Below are 10544 nucleotides of genomic sequence, written 5' to 3' on the forward strand. Positions count from 1 at the left end.
ATTTTCTCCGCATCGTAAGCATTAAGGTATCTTAAAGCATGCTCTCTACGCGTGATGGTACCCCTGGCAGTTGAAACACTGCGTAGGCCCAGTTGCTTTTCTGAGGTCCTCGATGTGGACCTTCATACGCATCAGATTAGTGATGCGCCTGGCTTTTTCCACGTCCTCTTTCTCCAGTGTCAGCACAAACATTGGTAGATTTCTTTTGTCGCTCTTTTTGGAAATCATGTTGTTTATCGATTCACATTCGATATCATACTCTTCTTTGAGAGTATTGAACATTTCTGTAACATCTGTGTTTGGAGGTAGTCCTCTTAAAACCATTCTTGGTTTTATGTCTTCCTCTAGTGGGAAGGCAATCCATTGTATAGGTGTTTTTTGATTATAATCCTCTTTGATTTTCACCATACTTCTGTAATTTTCTGGACTTTTCGCTTGGATTAAAGTTTCTCGTCCGCTTCTCGATAGTCTATTCGACGTTATCACCTTCTTTTTCTGAGCAATGTCTAGTATTGCTCCTGTCTAGCTGACGCTCTGTAATTTAATTACAGAAGGCTTTGGCTTCCACGTTGGTTTATTGTATTTTGTGGTTGGCTCTCCGTTGGTTTCCATTGCTTGTGCTTGACATGGAGTCGGAGGGCGTGGTGTAGCGCACGCATCTTTTTACTGATGACCCTCTGGTGCTGTTGCACTAGGGGTCGCTAGCGGAGTGAAGTTTTCCTTCACGGCCTTCTTCTTGCTGTAGTTGGGTTCTTCTTCTTGTGTTCTCTTTTTTGTCTTCTCTGTGGTCGTTTTTGTCTTCGGGATTGTTCCCGTGGACTTTTCTGTGGTTGCTTTTGTCTTTGGGATTGTTCCCGTAGACTTTTCAGATTTTGACGCCTTTTTGGCCTGGGTTTCCCAGGTATCTTCTTTGCTGCTCTCTTTTGGGGCCGTTTCTATTGCCTTCTTAGGTTTTGTGTTTTTTTTTCCATTGCTAAGTTCTTGGAACTTTGAGTCAATGTGGCCAATTATTATTCTTTGCGAGGCTACTATCGTATCCTGCAGTTCTTCTATTTTTTGTTTTAGTGCTGTTATTTCGGCATACTTTCCTTTCAATAGCGACTTCATATTTGCCAGTTCGGACTTTTCGTCCTCACTGCTCCTTTGTCTCATTCTTTTTGTTGTAGCTCATTTATCGAGGGGTACGTCGTCGTCCCAATCGTAGCACACGAGTATTCCGACGGGCTAAGCCAGTTTACTTTTTCACTTGCCTATGCCTCGATTGTGGCCTCCGTGAAGATTCAATTAATACAAATCTCCCCGGTTCAGCTTTGTCTCGGCATAGGCTTTTGCCTCTAGTGGCCTCGGCCGCTTGCGTTTTTCTCCGCGTTGCTGTGCTTACACTCATGGCACAGACTGATAAGTCCGGCTTTGACTCAACGCTGCAGCCCCTCGGCGGTCTTCAGGTGTCGCTTCTACTCCACATCCGTGCTGTTCAGCAGCTCACGCTGAACTCGTTGACTTTTTGACGGTATTGTGTTTTGTAGGGAACACTTATGTGCCTATTTTCTGTAGAGTACATTACGGTAACAGATGGATTGCTATGACCAGTTAGAAAGAAAGAAAACTCATCTGTAAACAAGATTTTTTCCATAAAATCTTCACGATTAGTGCGTTTCATCATGTTCTCACAAAACACCATCCGTCGTTCATAATCAGCAGGAAAATTTCCTAACTTTTTTTTTGCAATTTGTAGCAATGGTACTTGTTTCTTTTTAAAATATTTTGTACAGTTCTAAAACGAATACCAGTTTCTCTTGAAATTAGGGTGCTGTTACAAGGAAAATTGATTTCAGCTAGTCGACATACGGCAGTTTCACGCTGTTCCCGTTCTTCATTAATTGCACAAGCTGGTTGATTTTCATTTTCATCACTATCCCTGCATTTTATACAAGTCTTGACACAACTAGTTTTTTCGAATTTAAAAATAATATTTTTAATTGCAAACGAAAACCTACCGATTATATCTTCGGCATTACTTCCAGAATATGTAATGTCATTTAATAATTTGAATTTTATGGTCAGCTATACAGGTTACCATTTTCCCAATTTGAAATATCAATTTCTTTATTCTGTTTTTTGCGGATAAAAAAAATAATTATTACTTATAAAAAAATAAACGTATATTTGACGTTTCTGTTATCAAAACTTAATTTCATATTACCAAAACTAAAATTCAATCTAATGGGTGCTAAAAACAAGCTCGTATGTAGGTACTAATTTCATACTATATTTGGTCTCCCTCTGTTAGCAGAACAACTTCTTTTCGTACTAAGTATTCATTACATAAGTACACATTTAGTGATTCATAAGTATTAATATAAAGTTTATCGAATGTATAAATATAACCACTCCTAATAAGCTTTATTTAACTTTATTTTATGAAACGTGATAATTTTAGTCGCACCTAACTAGATAATTATGTATGTTGTAAAGATAACAATGAATTAAGTAAATATGCCATACGGTGAAAAGCGTTAGGTAGTTTATAAATTCTTCTGTCCATCTATCTCATTTTACGGTGGTAATGAGATTTGTTTTATCAATGTGATCACATTCAATAAAAATGAGACTGATTAGATCAATGTGAATGAAAATTAATGTCAAATAAACGAAATTTCGAAAACTATAGTATTAAATCCCCTTTACATAAAAAGGAAACGTATAAACGATATTTGTATACATTTATTACGGATATTCTATCAAATAAGCAAACAATAAATTAATCATTCATATTATGATGTAATGAAAATATACCCACTAATTTTATCATATCTTGATCTAACCGACTACTATAAATTTGTATCTTCATTGTGTTAATTTAATATTCATTATGCAGTCCATTTTTATTCAGATTATCAAAAGCTTTTCCAGCTTGTTTTGTTCCATGTGTTATTTAACTAGCTTTTCCAAGGTCTTCTTTTCGACTTTTACTCGATATATTTCTATTGATAATGTATACTTATCTAGTATTTACTTAACAACACAGGATGAAAAACTCAGATACCTTTTCTGGTACTTTTGTTGCATTAAAAATTGTATTATTGTAAATTTAATTAAAATCAAATAAACGATAAAATTTATATTTTGCGGTCACGGCGGATACCATAATATATTCTATAAAATTTTTATTTCTTCTTTGTTAATTTCGACTTATGGCATGGTATGATTCGTTCATATGGCAATGTATTGTAAGTTTTTTCCAGTATTTGAATGAACTGTAACCAATTTGGTTTAGCGTAGCATGATGTATCTAAAGATGTAATTCACAAACCACGAAATCACACGTTTTTTATACGATACCAAATGAAAAATTATCTAATCCTTACTAGTTGTTCAAGGAAGTCCATGTGCCAATTATATCATTTTAATGTAATTGACTAATCTTTAACTGCAGACAACGATTTATTAATTTCTTTAAGATACTAGTACGGATTATAACGCTAAAAAAATGCATTTTTTTAACAAAAATTTTCTCAGCTCCTTTATTAGATACGAACATGATTTTTTTTATCTTTAAGTTAAACAAAAAAAAAAATTTTTTAGTTCCCATGAACAGTCCATTTTCTAGAGTGCGCTTAACTTAACATCTCAAAAAAGGTGTCCGATGGCGGATACTAATTCTCAGGATTGGTACATCTTAAACAAAAAAATAAATTCCAACGGGATCACTAATCAAAAATTAAAATCAAAAAACAAAATGGCGACATTAAACATTTGAAGAAAAAGATGAAAAAATTTATTTTTTTTACCAATTTTTGCATCTCAAAATTAATTTTTTGACTTTTTTTTATAAAAAGTGGTTTGTCTTTAAGTATTTTCGATGGATTTTTTTTGTTTGTGATGTGCCTATCCTAAGAATTAGTGTCCGGCATCGGACACCTTTTTTTGAGACGTTAACTGAGGCGTCCTCTAGAAAACCCACTAGCGCCTTTCTTTTAGTTAATGGGAACTAAAAAAAAATTGTTTAATTCAAAGATAAAATAATATTTAAAAATCATGTTTGATTCTAATATTATATGTTTTTGACTAATAAAGAAGTTGGGAAATTCTTTTTTAAAATATGCATTTTTTTAGGTTTCTAATTTGACTAGTATTTTAATGAAACAAAAGCCGTTTTGTGCGTCAAAACTATGAAAATGATCAAAAATAATATTCTCTCGGTATTTTAGCTTTTCGTATTTTTTTTCAAACGTTGTGGTATATTCTGGTTCATGATTTATTGGATAAAACCAAAATCTTTCGTTAGGTATACTTGCTGTCAACCCGATGGCGTCTTCTTTGCAATAATGCGTGGGTTAGCCAAACACTTTATTAACAGGGTTACATTTTTTGTTTGAATAACGAATGCTCGTGTGAACACTTTGCTATCTAAATTTCTAGAATTTGATACAGTGAAAAACGTGCAGTGCTATGCCATCTAAACTTGGCAACTTCAAGAAACGATTTAAAAATACTTTATGTTTTATACTTTTTCTATCGAAGACATTCAGTTCCGCACTTCATATCTCTTACGTTTTAACATTAGCTGTTGCATACCTAGCTATTATCCAAAACAGTTTCAGAAGACTGTAATGTCTTTTGACTTATTTGATTGGAAATGTTAAAAGTGATTCTTACAAGATACAATGCTCTGGCCACAATAAGACATTTCACAAGACCAGGACATCGACTTAGATTTCTCTTATCTTTGGGAGATAAATAGAATATCTTATATTATGACACGATTAGTAGTGTAACGAATTTATCTACCGGAACAGTGTGCAAGACTAGACAAGAAGTTATTATCTTCAAATCCAGCAACAGCTCTAAAAATATTGACAAAGCAACGGCAGTAAAGTTAAAAAAGCATTTGTTTGGTTAATTTGCACTACAAAATAAGTAAATGACAATTTCTCATTTGGAGGTCAAAACACCAATTAATAAAGTATTTATTTAGCAGTATTTTTTTTTCTAAAAGATATTTGCAAAACTATGTCTAAGTCTAACTTTCATTTAAAACCCTCAGATTGAAAAGCATGCATTTAAAGAAGACTTAAGAAACGTAATTTGAAAACCTAAGTAATAATGACGCTTATAAAGGTAGACGTATTACGAACTATGGACCCTTATAATTAAAAGCTTTCTTTTATTTAGTAGTTATGGAAACATAATCATTAACTTGTTGGTCAATAAGAAGTAATTTCCAATTTCATTAGATTTATGCAGTGATAATACTTCTGAGTCCTAGTCTGGGGATGTGATGTTTCATGTTTTCAGTTGTTAATAATACATTGTTTTCCTCTTTTTGGAAATTTGTTATGAACATACATTTGTGATATCTTTAAAAATTGCAGTAATATTACATATTTCAAATGCCTATAATTTTTGTCTAGCATTGTACGTTTTCATCCCTCTATTGTTAAACACTTTTATTGTAAGAAATAAAAGATAGTGTTTAAGTATTATTTAAGTGAATGATTGTTTCTTGTTTATTCGGTAAATCAGTAATGTCACTCTACTCTATTTAACGATGTTTGTGGAAGAATGCAACTTAGACAAAATAGATAAGATATATTGTAATATAAAAGTAATTTATCACAAGTTAAAAGTTTTTCAATTAGTCTAAAGTTTAGGAAGGATAATAAGTTAGTTTAAGTTACTAAGTAAACGCTTTCTTCGACATCACATTAATAAACAGTCCTTCAAAAATTGTAGAATTTTGGGATACCTTGAGACAACGACTAAATTATATTATTAATATTAGCAAATTATAAACCCATCACTTTACCGTTGTTTATCGGATATCTCAGATCTTGCAGATTAAGATTTGATAGAGAATACGTATACTGAACTATTGGCAGATGGAAGAAAGTCTAGATCACGTTAGAAATTAAAGTCACTCTGAAATCTCAAAAAAAAGTAAAATATTTGCAGAGGCAGTGCAATTTTAATTTAAGTAAACCAGATAAATACGTATTACACATTCTGCAAATTAGTCAATAACGAAGTTGTTTTTTTTTTAATAAAACTGTTTTTCCAAAAATAAATAAAAACAAAATCCAAAAATATCCAATCATCCGTGATCTGCCCTAATAATTTCGTTATTAAATTAACAAATAATTACCGGCCTATTTATAAACGATTTCAAATGATCATGTGCATATTTTAAATGAAGTAAATTAATTAAAACTTCCACAACTAACTTCCAATATAAACATGAATGAAATAAGAAATAAAAACACGCAACTTAACGAAAAAAACTATTTACCTTTCAAAGCGGTGTTTTAAATCGATAAAAATTCATAAATTCTAACTTGATTTATTCTAAAGGCACAATAAAATGAGTCACACATAGACTTATGTCATTAACTAATCACATAACAATTAAAAATCAGCGCTAATTTGACATCTGACATCACTAAGTTTCGTAATTTTCAGAATTTAAAATAGTTTTTAAAACAGTTAAGCACTAATATTAAAAATATATAAAATTTGTGAGTAAAAACTAATTTTAAAACAGATATTTTTCATATAAAATAGGCACTTTTTTAAGTTATGAACAACCGTTCGGCATTTTTATTAAAGCGCGGTTATAAATTTGGCGTCCGCGCGCTCTATATGTTATAGAGAGACTGAAGTCAGTGAAGTGAACTTAGCTTTAGATATTTAGAACTATTGAATTGTGATACGCTGCGTTGTCATGTTGTGATCGATTTCTTTTATTACTGCTTTATTTATTTATAAGAAATTATCTCTCATTATTTAACAGAAGTTAATAGAAAATCGATTATTATTTTTATTAAGAAGTCGTTCTAGTGTTTGTATATTTTCAAAACGAGCACAGAAATATTAATCTTTGTCACAGTTTAATTCGGTATGGAGAACTGCCGAAGTTAACGCCAATTATTACCCAAATTAATTTTTTTCAAATTTCAAAATTTAACTTATACATAATTATCAGTAATAATATTTATACTCTGGAAATACTCATGAAATTGTTTTATATCTTTGCATTTTTGAATTTTAAACCGTCCTATAAATGGATCAATAGGCGTTATTTTTATTATAATTGCATGAAATTAACATTTTTATTTGTATCTATTAACAATAACTTTAACTTTTATGATATTGTATAAAACAATTTTTATACAATGTGGCAGTAGGTACATTTTTCACAATATGTTAGTGGTTTGGCTTTATAATTTTTTCCTGAATGTCGTCTCTGCTGTTCACGTTTCTCGATGAAACGTGCATCGCATCAAATTTTATGTGTATAAATACTTCAGATGTTAATGTTCTCGATCTTACTAATACTAATAGTTAAGTTTAAGTAGAAAACTGCTACAGATCGACGAAAATCTAATAAAGTAATAATTGACTTATTGACTAGTGTTTAGAGAAGCCATGAATTTACTAATGCCATATCAATCAGTCATGTGAATATTGGCCAACACCATTTCTTTTCCTTGATTTAGTGGCATATTTTCCAACAAACCACTAGTATTGATCCATGCCTCCTAATAATGTATTCTATATGCTTGTGGTTAAGAAATAAACGTTTTCCTTTGAGCTTCCATCTTGTGCTTTCTGCTTAATTACATATACAGGCAAAATATCAACAAAAATAGCCAAACACATAAAAAATGAAAGGAATAACGCCATATTTTAAATCAATTCACAACTTAAGCAAATATATTAAGAACAACAAGAGCCAATAGAAAAAACACTCACACAGTGGTGTATATAAACTTACAAGTGGCTAGTGCCCAAAAAGTTATATCGGCCAAACTTGTAGAATCTTCAATAAACGTATAGCAGAAAACAAAAGGGCTTTCAATAATAGAAAAACAGATTCTACGTACGCACTTTACCTTCTAGATCAAAATTATTCTTTTAATGACCAATTTCAAACTCTTCACCTACAGCCAATTGCCTACAGTATGACCAGTTAAAACCATAAACAGCTTATGAAAAAAAGCAGACTAGGTCATACATCGATGTTATAAAAATATACGGGATGGTGGTATTAAACAGACGTCTCCCTAATACTTAACTAGATTACACTTGGGCAACTCTTATCGCCAAAAACAGTATCCTGAAGATAAGGCTCCGAGCGGAAGTTAGATTCCACTAGAGTTAAAAAAAAACATTTAACACATGGGCCCTGTGAAGAAAGTGTGTTAACGAGTAGACCAAGATTTTGATTGTGGATGTTGTGTGGGTTACGGAGGGCCTGTGTGAGTAAGCAGAATTGACTGTAGTCGATTACAAAGATATGTGAATATACTCGGAATGGTGACAACACTCTGGAATTTTTTTTGCCAGTCTGAAAGTAAATTGAACTGCAGATACCAACAGCAGCTATAAACATGTAGGTCTTACGGGATCTTTCTCCTCTGCACAATGCGAGAATGGGATAGTACACACTAAAAGAAAACTTGATCAACGTAATGATTGGAATAGGACTGCAATATTATAAATTAAATTAGAGATACCTCAGAGATAAAGACTTTTGATTATATTATACTAAAATATAGGCCCAAACTACATTTACAGTTAGACATCTGCCCACACGAGTAATAGGAGCAGAGATACCCTACAACAGAGGTTGAAGGGCGACTCTCTGTTCACAAACGGATCTATAATTGCTGAAAGATTGGGTACAGAAATTTATATTTATGGTGGAAATGTAAGCAAATACCAAGTAGAGAAACAACCCAGGCATGAACTTCAGGAGTGCTTTTTCAGGAGTGCAATACTTAAAAAATCAAGGCAAAGAAAAGGTTGTAGAACCAAAATAATGATGATCGGATAATAGACTACTTCGAATTTACAGAAATTTTATTTTCTTATATAGTATTAGGAATTTGCAACTGAATAAACAAAAAAATTTATTAGCCAGGAACACTTAAAAAATACTAAAATTAAAAATAGTATGTATGTAGAAATACAAGTGAATTCAGACAAAAACATTAAGAAAAATAGACACACAAAACCCAAAAGGAATATATGGCATAAATTGCTTTAAGTGCTGATTAAAATTTTAATCAAAATTATGTACTTAGTTAAGTAAAACGGAATTACAATAAATACTCATTCACTGAACTAAATTACACTAAGTAGAAGAAAGAAATATATTAATTGATAACAATGTTACATTCTGGGGGATAAAGGGGTAGAATGCGAAAACATGGAGTTGATTCAAGTTTACTCCAATTAGCCTCTTCTACTCAAATCCGACTCTCACCTTGCACGCTGGTGTCCCCTGTAAACCGAGCAACCCAACTAGAGATCCGGTATCTAACCTGGGTGGAAAGTTGGGTCGGGAACTGACGAGAGCGGGTAAAATGGCCCTCCGAAAAGGGGGTTTGGCGTTGGGTTAACTACCCAACCCTGTAAAAAACCTTTTGTTATGAGAGCTACAAAAAAAGAAACCGGACTGTCTAACCTACGACGAACTCGCAAACGAAATAAGGATAATGATTTCAAAATTTACACGTGGAACTAAGGAAGCCTTTATCAGCCTTGAGCCATGGCTCCAGGCTGATAAAGCCTAAGCAGATATCATTGCTTTAAGGAAATGAGGTAGATTAGCTCAGGCATCCTGGAAAAAATAACTGCAATATTTACTACAGTGGACATCCTACACGACACGAATTTGGTACCGGATTTATTGTAAGCAGCAAGGTCAAACATAGTGTAATCGATTTCAAAGCTCTTGATTATAGGATATGTCAAATAATACTTAAAGGGAAGTTTACTAATATTAGCATTATTAGCATCCATGCTCCAATGGAAGAAAAAGAGGATGATGAAAAAGACATGTTCTATGAGGCTCTAAGTCGTAAGAGAGAATATATTTTCGCCCACCATCCGAAAAGACAGCCTACACGTAGACTCTAATGATAACGGTCTCAGAATCATAAACTTTGCGATGTCTAAGAACATGGTAATAGCTGGGACACGATTTCCCCATTAAGGAATACATAAAGAAGAATTGCTCTAACTTATTAGATGTTAGGTCTTCCAGAGGAGCAAACATAGATAGTGATCACTATTTAGTTAAAGCACGATTTAAAGAAAGATTATCCAATTTAAAAAAGGATATCGAAAGAAGGAGAGAAAAAATCGACATTAATAAACTAAAAGATCCCGACATTGCAAATGTATACAGACACCAAATAGAAAATCAAATAAGGGCAAAAAACTTAGAAGAAGAAGAAGATATTAACCAACTATGGGCAAATATACGAGATATAGTGTTACAGAAATCGGTTGAAATATTAGGAAAAACCAAGTCAGAAAAAAGAAATCACTGGTTTGATCATGAATGCATAATGGCCACAAATAGAAAGAACGCAGCATATCAAAAAACCATCGACGCAGGTTGTACACGGACAAAAAAGAAGAGTATAGACGTCTTAGAAGAAAGGAAAAACGTATCCATCGACGTAAGAAGAGAGAATTCGAACAGAACAATCTCAGTGAGATACAAAATTTATTCGATAAAAATGAAACTAGGA

The 10544-nt window shown here is 32.6% G+C and overlaps 1 protein-coding gene across 1 annotated transcript in view; it reads right to left on the reverse strand.

The window, feature by feature from the left end:
* The window catches only part of Kua (Plasmanylethanolamine desaturase Kua), a 320306-nt gene extending 313660 nt beyond the window's left edge, over window positions 1–6646 (reverse strand). The window contains exon 1 of the mRNA XM_072545835.1: window positions 6290–6646. The gene's annotated coding sequence lies outside the window, so the exon portion shown is untranslated. The remainder of the gene's footprint in view (window positions 1–6289) is intronic.
* Window positions 6647–10544: the final 3898 nt, after the last annotated feature.

The sequence above is a fragment of the Diabrotica undecimpunctata genome, chromosome 1, assembly GCF_040954645.1.
Source record: "Diabrotica undecimpunctata isolate CICGRU chromosome 1, icDiaUnde3, whole genome shotgun sequence".
Lineage (NCBI taxonomy): Eukaryota > Metazoa > Arthropoda > Insecta > Coleoptera > Chrysomelidae > Diabrotica > Diabrotica undecimpunctata.